Source organism: Lucilia sericata, unplaced genomic scaffold, assembly GCF_015586225.1.
Source record: "Lucilia sericata isolate MDLA Ls3-8-SP2 unplaced genomic scaffold, ASM1558622v1 Contig002850F_arrow, whole genome shotgun sequence".
Classification (NCBI taxonomy): domain Eukaryota; kingdom Metazoa; phylum Arthropoda; class Insecta; order Diptera; family Calliphoridae; genus Lucilia; species Lucilia sericata.
Genome location: NW_023996540.1, coordinates 11,826 through 22,261, shown reverse-complemented (window position 1 = coordinate 22,261; position 10,436 = coordinate 11,826). Strand labels below are relative to the sequence as shown.

At 29.8% G+C, this 10,436-nt stretch overlaps 1 pseudogene; it reads left to right on the top strand.

The window, feature by feature from the left end:
• Positions 1-1,145: 1,145 nt before the first annotated feature.
• Positions 1,146-2,542, top strand: LOC119614401 (annotated as a pseudogene).
• The last annotated feature ends 7,894 nt before the right edge of the window (positions 2,543-10,436 follow it).

Below are 10,436 nucleotides of genomic sequence, written 5' to 3'. Positions count from 1 at the left end.
AACTCCCCAACGGTGGTGTTAATCAACTGTGGTTGAAATTTACCTCTTCTTGTTGGGACAATTATTGTATTCGGTTAGCTATATGATACTGTTCATTCACCTCGACATCAAGGTGGGATGCTGATTTATATTAGCGCATATTTCAGTCTATGTCTCTAAGTGATGTTTCCGATACAATAGGGCCATCTCCGTAGTGTGGTTGCTTGGTCTGAAAAAGTTAGTATTAGAGTGCTTCGGCATTGCTCATGCTATTGTTGACCTTAGTGATCCACCTCCTTCAAGGGAACCTCAAACATTGACAGTCTCCACCTTGTCCATGGTTTTTATATCATGATGCCTGTAAGTTTGCAACGAGAATTGTTTAGATTCCCTTGAGTACTTAAACAAACTTCTTGTTCATGATCCGTCGGAATCATAATCAAATATAAACATCTGAATACTTTTCCTTGAAGTTTTTCTGTGGCTAGTTGTGCTTAATCTGTGGCCAGCAGGGTATAACTTGGTAACTTTCGATTAAAACCCATATAGCGGGAAGCGATTGTAGGTTATTGGACTGATAAGTTCTAAGAACTTCAAGATTCGTTAAAGTGCTTTTGCCGTTTTGGGTCAAATAGTTGCATAAATAGTGTCGAGAAATGCACCGTCCCAATTGGGTGGAGTCCGATAATTCCTTTTGCATTTAATGATTATTTCTTCCACTGTCGGGGAAGTGTCAGGTATAAGCTGGTTGCTGTCTGTCATTCCATAGGTAATCTTTATATAACAAGGTAATAGATCTTGGTGAAATTTCGAATTGTCTGTCATTCCGTAACGGGTCTACTATGCCAAGAGATTAGATATCTCAAACATCTGAACAAAGCTCTTGTGCAAAGAAAATTGATTTTCCATCCCTGCTGAGTACTCTTTAATACATATGAACTCGAAAGAGCTTAAAAAAGAGAATTTTGTATTTGCCATAACGATACCACATAAAGAGCAATAATTGAATTTTAATATACTAATAATGATTCAGATCTAACATGATACAATAATTTAAAACAATTAAGCTTATTTTATTAAACCAAAGCTTACAATTTACCAACAAAACTAAAAATATTACAATTATAACTTTACGAGTGAAGTAAAAGCATCATACATATTTGAATATGAGTCGCGATTCAGTCAAATCAATATTTACAAATTATAAAATATATATTCAAATATTATTAATCTGCGGCATCAGCAATCATTTTGCTCATGTTCAAGCCAAATATTTGGAGGATAACTATCCAAAAGCGGTTATAGAAGATGCACATTTAGATACGGTGAGAAAAAATTTAAAAGGTCTGGAAAATTCTATTTAAATTATAATTTGTACTTTAGGCCCAACTTATAGAAAAATACAAATATCCGGCAGAAACCCATTATGTTACCACTAACGACAATTATATTTTGCGTTTGCAATCGCTTAGCAAATCCCAAAGCACCACCAATTTTGCTTATGCATGGTCTGGTTGATAGTTCAGCCACTTGGGTACTAATGGGACCAACTAAGGCACCAGGTAATATCATGAAAACATATACGTGATCTTTTTTTTATAAAGCTGAATTTTTATTTCTAAACAGCTTATTATTTCTATGACAATGGCTATGATGTCTGGTTGGGTAATGCTCGCGGTAATCGTTATTCGCGCAATCATACAACACTCGATCCCGATAGTGATCAAGAATTTTGGAAATTTAGTTGGCATGAAATTGGTTTCTATGATTTACCCATAATGATAGATCATATTTTGGAAGAAACTGGTTTTAAGAAAATTGCTTATTTTGGACATTCACAGGGTACTACCGCCTTTTGGGTTTTATGTTCTCTGCAACCTCAATATAATGAGAAAATAACCGTAATGCAAGCTCTGGCACCGGTTGCCTATTTAAAACATATTAAGACACCTTTACTAACGCATTTTCGAGAATTTGCTAAAGCTTCAAAAGATCGAGTAAGAGATTTTTGCCACGTAATATTATGATGTTTCAGATGTGTTTCATTTCGCAAATGACCGAGAATATGTGTATAGAATTTTTAAATCAACTAATGGGCAATGATGGGGAACAAACAAATTCGGTAACAAAAAAACAAATTAGTTCAAATTTATATACTCATTTACTATTTTAATAGACCATGTATCCCGTAATTTTTGGCCATGTTCCAGCCGGTTGTAATCTCAAACAATTTGATCATTACCTTCAACTATCACTGAATGATCGTTTTTGTCAATATGACTATGAACGTGAGGAAAATATGAAACGTTATAATCATTCTATACCACCAGATTATCCCTTAGAGAAGGTAACAGTACCCATAGGATTGCATTATACTTACAATGATTATTTAAGTAGTGCTATAGATGTCAAGAGATTGGCTGAGAAATTGCCAAATGTTGTGGATAATGTTTTATATCCGTATAAAACTTGGAATCATGTTAGCATGTTGTGGGGTATAGATGCCAGAAAACTGGTTCATGAACGAATGTTAAAGTTATTGAAGAAATATCCCTTTGAATAGAGGACGAAAAGTAAAAGTATTTATTAAAATTTTTTTGTAAAATTTTATGATTTTTTTAAAATTATTCAAATTCTGCACCTAATTGAGCTTAATTGATCTTGCTTTTAATGCTCGTAAATATTATATTAATGAATATAAAATTCACAATAGATACGATTAACTACTTCCAAATTCTTTAAATAACGTTCATTATTAAATTTATTTATTTATTATACCCTACATAATAAAAACATTTATAAAATATCAAAATATGGATCGTACACCCGCAGCAGAAGGAGCTAGAGAGCTACTCATTATTGCCTTAATAATAGTGTAGCTACGTTTTCCATACCATATGAACAATTTTTATGGTACCCAGCACCCAGTCGGTACAGTGGGTGTCGGCTTGGGCTGCCCTTCAATGAGTACTGTCGCAGTTGCTAAGATAAGGAAAAGAAGAAACGGTCTTTTATCTTCTCTGTGAATGCCCTGCTCTAACCGCTAAGCGAAACAGTTTCCTTAACAGTCACTTCATATCCAACCTTGGGTCTTAACTTAATGACATATTGAGATGACATATTTCACAGCTACAGGCTGGATCTAATACAATACAATACTACATCTGACGAGTGGAGTGGTCCTCTCAAAACGGAGTCCCTTCGACTCTACTTGAGTGTTAGTGTGCAGCTAGTTAGTAGTTAGTTAGTTAGTTAGTTAGTTAGTTAGTTAGTTAGTTAGTTAGTTAGTTAGTTAGTTAGTAGTTAGTTAGTTAGTTAGTAGTTAGTTTAGTTAGTTAGTTAGTTGTTAGTTAGTTAGTTAGTTAGTTAGTTAGTTAGTTAGTTTAGTTAGTTAGTTAGTTAGTTAGTTAGTTAGTTAGTTAGTTTTTAGTTAGTTTTAGTTAGTTTTTTTTAGTTAGTTAGTTAGTTAGTTAGTTAGTTAGTTAGTTAGTTAGTTAGTTTTTTTTAGTTTTAGTTAGTTAGTTAGTTAGTTAGTTTAGTTAGTTAGTTTATTTTTAGTTATTTTTTTATTTATTTCGTTCTTTAGTTAGTTTTTTTTTAGTTTTATTTTATTTAGTTTTTTGTTTTTTCTTTCTTTTTTATTTTTTTTTTTTGTTCTTTCTTATTTTTTCTTTATTTCTTCTTTGTTATTTCTTTCTTTATTTCTTTTTTTTTATTTTTTATTCTTTCTTTCTGTTCGTTCGTTCTTCGTTTCGTTTCGTTCGTTCGTTTCGTTCGTTCTTTATCGTTCGTTTCGTTTTAGTTCGTTAGTTAGTTAGTTAGTCGTTAGTTAGTTAGTTAGTTAGTTCTCATCCATACCTCCTTCCTTGTATACCTCAAAAGGACTTTCAGAAGACATAACTTCTGTTAACAGGGCAACAATCGGTTATATTCTTCTTAAGAAATATAGAGATAAACTATATTGATTGTAGTTAATTGACCAATGAAGTAAACATGGGTCAAAATTTTAAATCTGATTCACAATATTGCCATTGGCAGTTGTGCACTGTACAGTACAACCATATTATTTCTACTTAATTGAGAATATAAAAACTTTTTTTTACCGCCTACATATAAAATATCTAAAATATAGTGGCCATTTCAATAAAAACCAAACAATTACCATAAAAATACTCAATGCGCAAACATTTCAAAATGTTAATAACAGAGTACTCTCTATATCTTTCAATTTTACTTTCAATGCATGCAAATCAAAAAGTTCTGTGAAGTTTTTTTTGATTTCAAATCCATAGAATTTATTAAGTTGGATTTTATTTTATTTTACAAATATTCTTTATCGCTATAGAGGAGATAGAGGGTATTATATGTTCCATGAAAAACATATAACCAAACTATAGATTTATTGTAATAATGAAGAATGTGTGACCTTCTAATGTTGAAAAAGCGTTCTGAGCCGATAATCGGTCCATTATTGACGATGGTTCTCTCTACCGAAAAACACTGCAATTCGGATTTAGTGAACATAGATGTTAGTGATAAGATATAGGACCTGTTTGTGCGTTCGGAAATGCATCACATAAATACATGATGCGCAAAAAGACGTCAAACAGGCATCACATAAAAAGCTGTTTTTTAACTGTGCAGGGTATTTTATAAACTTTCTTAACTTACTATACTTTCCTATATAGTTTATTTTTCTATGCAACTACTAAAATAAAGCAATTTGAATTTTGTCAAATCACAGACTATTGGTGACAGCAACCAATAAAACTAATGTCTGCAACTAACTCGATGACTGATGATGTGTAGCCAGAAAACAGTTGGTAACCGAATGGTATAAGGGCCACATACGAGTATAATACATATTTTTAATATTGACATAATAAAATTCTTTTTTATTTGGCGTATCGTTGTGTGTGTGTTTTTTTGTACCAAACTTTTCAAAGCTTTTGTAAATTAAAAAAAAAAAGAAAAATTGTTATAAAAAATATTGATGACAGCCTGTTAAGGGACTTTTTTTTTTTGTTGTAGTTGTATTAGTAAGTTTCTGGATATGCGAGTCCCTTCTTGGGCTTGTTTGACAAATGTGAAAACTGCATATATTCGTAAAATCAACATCCCATTCAATTTAATACAAACGTTAGTCAATGTTTTTATTTTCTGTTCGTTAGTAAAGTTGTGCAGCAGGGATACGGATGTTACGTTTCATTCACTGAAAGTCCATGGTAGCGAGTGAAATGAAACGTTTTACAAATGATTGGAAAAATTGAATTTTACAATTGTGAATTGGTTGGGATTTTGTTTGTATGTAAAAATGTACATACACATACATACTTATATATTTTTTTAATACACTTTATGTACTCAATCTTGTATTTGTTTTTTACGTGTAGCCCTAAGAGAAGGAGACATAAATACATACATACTATTTTCTATTTGTTGTAGAGTTTTTTTTCTTGACAATGACAGAAGTGACAGTTGCACACGCTGGTCGGACCTGTTCTTAATAATGCTTTTTTATTTTAATTTTTTTCCGAAAAGTACTGCTGTTTGTCCTGTATGTTGATGGTTACATATATAAATAATTGTGGTAGCGTTTTTTTGTAACTTGTTGGCTTCTAGGCTTTTAGAACTAAAATGCTTTTGGAAATTGAGTTAATGTTAGCTGCAGACTAAATATGTAACAAATTTGAGGCGAATATGATAATCAAATTTCAATTAATAAAATTTTATAGTAATCACCAGATTAAAGTAAGAGTTCGGTCCACTTCATATGTTTATATCACTTTGTATATTTTATATGTTTATATCACCGATAGCTTTACAGAAAATATCACATCAAGCAATCTATTTTTCGATAATCGTAATTTTAGAAGTCTGAATGATCTCTTTAAGATCTTTTTAATGATAAATACTATGCGAATAATCCAGATTAGCTCAACTCCTGCAAATGTCTAGGACCAAACCCACGAATAAAGTATAAGACCAATAACGCACATCGGTGCTAGGAGCATCATAGAGTCATGTAATATTCCTACATGAATACCCTTAATATTCCAAATATTCCTTATTATCATAACATTCATCATTTACTTCATTTTATTCTTCTTTAAAATACAATTATCAACTATTTTCTTTTAATATACTATTATCAAATATTTTATTTTAAGATGTAATTATCAAATATTTATTCTTTTATGTCATTCTTAATATTATCGTTATTTCTTACACTTACTTTAAACTTGTTAACCGTTACTTTAAGCATTGAAATTATGTCATTGTAAAATTTAAATTAATCATATTTTGCCCTGTGAAAAGAAGACATCAAATTTTAAGTAAATAAATAAATCACACGGATAAACTCAAAAGTCGTTTTTTAATTAACTTTACTGGCGCAGTCGGTTTTACGGACTAATTCTTTAGTAAAAAAATTATTAAAGAAATTAAAATAGTATTTTATGCGAAATAAAAAGTGTTAAAATCCACTTAAAGTGTAAAAAAAAAAAAAAAAAAAAAAAAAAAAAACAAAAATATATGAATTCTTAACTAAAGTTAAGTTGTTTAAAAAAAAAACAAAAAGTGTTTAAACAAAATTTCTTCATATACAAATTTTAAACAAATTTTAAACGAAAGACGTTTTTTTTCAATATTGTGTTGTGAAAATAAAATATTAACTTTTAATTGTTAATATACAACAATTTTAAATCATCACAATAAAAACAAAAACATTTTTGAGAAATTAATTGTGTGATAATAAGACCTTAACTTTATTTTAATAATATGTAAAGTTCTATTTAATTGTTGGTTCGACTACAAAAACAAAAACTATACAAAACTCTTATTACAACAACATGGAAACTACAAAACTCTTAAAATGTTGAAATGTTCAAGGTTAACATAATAGGAAAAAGAGGTTTGAACAAAAATAAATACTTTTAATAAAATATTACAACAACAATACATATTAATATAACAAAAATTTAAAGTCATACAAATCAACAACTAGAACAAAAACAACAACTATTTACAAAAATTACAACAACTATATTAGTATAAAATTTTAAATCGACAAAAATAAAGAAATTTGAAGGTCAAATTTAGTACAGAACCTAATCATATGCAAAAGGAGAATAAACAAATATACAACATAGAAAAATTGCAAACAACAATAAAACAACAACTGGAGAGTAGTGCGATTACTATAGAAAACAGAAGAGAGTGGAACAGATTCCAAGTGCTTAGATTTACAAGAAGGAGGAATAACAACAATTACATAAGAATCAGCAACAACAACAACTATAAGCAACAGCAACCGAACAAAATATTTGTCATCGCTATAACTGGAGAGAAAAAAAAACAAGATGTCACTCAACGTATTCCAACTTCTCGATGGTGTTCCTCAATTCGAGGGAAAAGCGGAGGAACTCCAAATGTTTATTAAACATGTTGATGAAGTCCGTCAACATGTTGATGCAGCTTTATTGACTTTGTTTGATTTGAGAATCCGAAACAAAATTATTGGAAATGCAAACAACACGTTAATAAACAACAACAATCCGACCAATTGGGAGGAGGTAAAAATTATTTTAAGAATTAATTTTAATATTTCTGACAGTATTGAAAGTATTATTAATAAGATTAAAACAGCAGAATTGAGGAGTAGCATTAGCGATTTTTATGATTATCTTTTAAAATTGTTAACAAAACTAAACTTGAAAAGTAGCATTGACATAGAAACACAACAATGGTTTAGTTGTAGTAACAATGAAAGAATGGTTTTAAAAATTTTTATTAGTAAGTTACCCAGTGAACCAAAATTAGTTCTTGATGCAAGAAATCCTCATTCTTTATTAAAGGCAAAAGAAATTTTGATAGAAACAGAATATTTCTTTAAAAAATATAATAATTTACAAACCTTTTCATCAAAATTTTCTAATAACAATCCTAATAAATCATTTTCTGGAAACAATTCTCGTTCTTTTGAAAATTCACAATCTTTTTATCGTACAAATTATGGTGAAAATATACAAAATTCTAATCAAAATTATCAATTTAATCGAAAATCTAATTTCAATGGACGAAACTCTACTAATCATCAAAATCACAACAATATTTCACCTAATTTAGATCAAAATCAACAAGAAATGAGACACAATACTTTTACGAACAATAGTCAAAATAGACAAGATAATTCAGGATTTTTTAGTCGTAATTTAAATACACGTACATCTCAGCAAACGAATATTAGTAGTCAGTCAATGGATGTTGATAATATTCAAACATCAAATTTTCAATTATTGGCCGAAGATCTCTTCCCTGCATAATAGTTAAAACGAGAACTACCCCAATAAAATTGTTAATAGACACAGGATCAGGGACGACGTTAATTAGAAAAGGTTTGTTTCACAGTTCATTTAGAACTGAACTTGAACGCCCAATTATTCTGAATACAATTTGTTCAAAAACTATAACTGACTCCAAAATAACTATACCACTTTTTAAAGAATTCAATCGCTTTAATTCTAAAATAGAAATGTTAGAGACTGAAATTTTTAGTGAATTTGACGGTATTTTAGGTTGCAATTTATTGAAACCATTAGGAGCTAAAATTGATTTTAAGGAAAATATGTTAGTGACAAATGATGCTAAAATTCCTTTAGTTTTTGATATGCCTTCAGAAGAATCTTTGAAGTTTGATGAAACTGTTGACACGATAATTGAAATAAATTTTAATGAACCAAGATTAGATATTTTAAAACAGAAACTGCAAAGACAAAAACTCTAATGATGAGGAAATTAGTGAACTATTGAAATTATTAAAAGAATTTAAACACATTTTTTATTTAGAAGGTGACAATTTATCTTCTGTTTGTAAATACAGACATAAAATTCCTACGAGAAATGAAATACCAGTTTATTCAAGGACATATCGTTTACCAGAAATTCATAAGGAAGAGGTAGAAAAACAAATCGACGAAATGCTACAATCAGGGCATAATTTCGAAATCAAATAGTCCTTACAATGCTCCTCTTTGGGTTGTTCCCAAAAAGATAGACAATTCCGGTCAACAAAAATGGAGGGTAGTAGTTGACTACAGGAAACTAAATGAAGTGACAATTGACGACAAATTTCCGATGCCTAATATGGAGGACCTCTTTGCAAAATTAGGAAAATCACAATATTTCAGTACAATAGATTTGGCTAAGGGTTTTCACCAAATTAAGATTTCAACTGAAGATAGGCATAAAACAGCATTTTCAACTTCCAGAGGACATTATGAATTTACTAGAATGCCATTTGGCTTAAAAAACGCCCCAGCCTCGTTTCAGCGTATGATGAACGAAGTGCTCCAAGATTATATTAACAATATATGTGTAGTATACTTGGATGATATTTTGATATTTTCCACATCACTTGAAGAACATATATTATCATTGAAAAAAATTTTTAGAAGATTAGCAGAATACAATCTGAAAGTCCAAGTTGATAAATGTAACTTTTTTAGACATGAATCAGAGTATTTAGGTCACATTATAACGCCTAATGGAATAAAGCCAAATCCGGATAAAATTGATGTCATTAGGAAAATTTCATTACCAAAAACGGTTAAGGAAATAAGATCATTTTTAGGTTTAACTGGATTTTATAGGAAATTCATAAAGGACTATAGCCAGATAGCCCTACCTATGATTGAGAATCTTAGGAAAGGTTCAGTGATCAAATTAGATGATTTTAAATACATTGATTCCTTTAATAAATTAAAGACAATTTTATGTAATACACCGGTTTTAGCATATCCCCAGTTTGACAAATTATTTGTATTAACAACTGATGCCAGTGACAGAGCACTAGGATCAGTATTGTCCCAAAACGGTCATCCAATAGCATTTTCATCGCGCACATTAAATGAGCACGAAATCAACTACAGTGCTATAGAAAAAGAACTATTGGCTATTGTTTGGTCAGTAAAATATTTTAGGCCATTTTTATTTGGAAGGAAATTCAAGATTCAGACAGATCATAGACCACTTATATGGCTAAATTCCTTGAAGGAACCAAATTCAAAATTACAAAGATGGAAGATACAGCTAAATGAGTATGATTTTGATGTAGAATATATTAAAGGTAAGACAAATAAAGTAGCTGATTATCTTAGCCGTTTAGATATTAATATTTTGACAGAGGAAGATGATAATATACAATCAGATCTTGCCACAATTCATAGTGGAAAAGAAAATTTAAATGACCATATTTCAATATCGGAGTCACCAGTTAATATATATACAAATCAAATTATTATTACTTTAGGAAAAACTTATAAATATGAGAAACAAATTTTATTTGAAAGAAAGACAAGACATATTATTACTATAAAGGAATATTTTGAGGAGAAGGTAATAGAATTTTTAAAACCAATTTTACCCATAAATGGTACTGTAGCAATTTTTTGCGATAA